Genomic DNA, 565 nt, shown 5'->3' with positions numbered 1-565 from the left:
TTTCATGAATGTTTCTGCCACGCTTCAAACTTATCACAAAGAAGAAACATGGCCACATGAATGTTTGATAGTGGAGTTGGTGGTCCGGATGACAAGGATGGAGCATGTGTCATGCTGACTGACTGGAGATATTGGTGAACTTTTCACGAAGACGGTGCAGTGGTACTTGCAATGTGAACAGAATAATTGCAAATTGGGATTTTATTGAAGCATGATGGAAACATCAGGTCTCTCAGTTGAATGTTCTGCTAGTTATAAGTTGAAATGGTCAAATACTTTAAAAACCATAGTACAATAGTATCTTCTTGAAGTATAATTCACTGTACTTGCAGGTTTTCCTTATAAAACAACATCATAAACAGTAGTCAGAAACATGAAACATCCAGAAGAATCTGACACTTGAACCTTTTAAAAATTGGATACAAGGAAACACCTGCATCTTACATACCTAAGTTTAATTATGTAATCATCTATGTGTGTAATTATTGTGCTTGACCTACTGTTCCTCCATTGCATAAAATTGATCAAAACGTTTGCCAACTGTTCTGCAATACTTGGCAACTTT

The sequence above is a fragment of the Phoenix dactylifera genome, chromosome 2, assembly GCF_009389715.1.
Source record: "Phoenix dactylifera cultivar Barhee BC4 chromosome 2, palm_55x_up_171113_PBpolish2nd_filt_p, whole genome shotgun sequence".
Classification (NCBI taxonomy): Eukaryota; Viridiplantae; Streptophyta; class Magnoliopsida; order Arecales; family Arecaceae; genus Phoenix; species Phoenix dactylifera.
The sequence above is the reverse complement of the archived record's forward strand: the minus strand, read 5'-3'. Positions refer to the sequence as shown.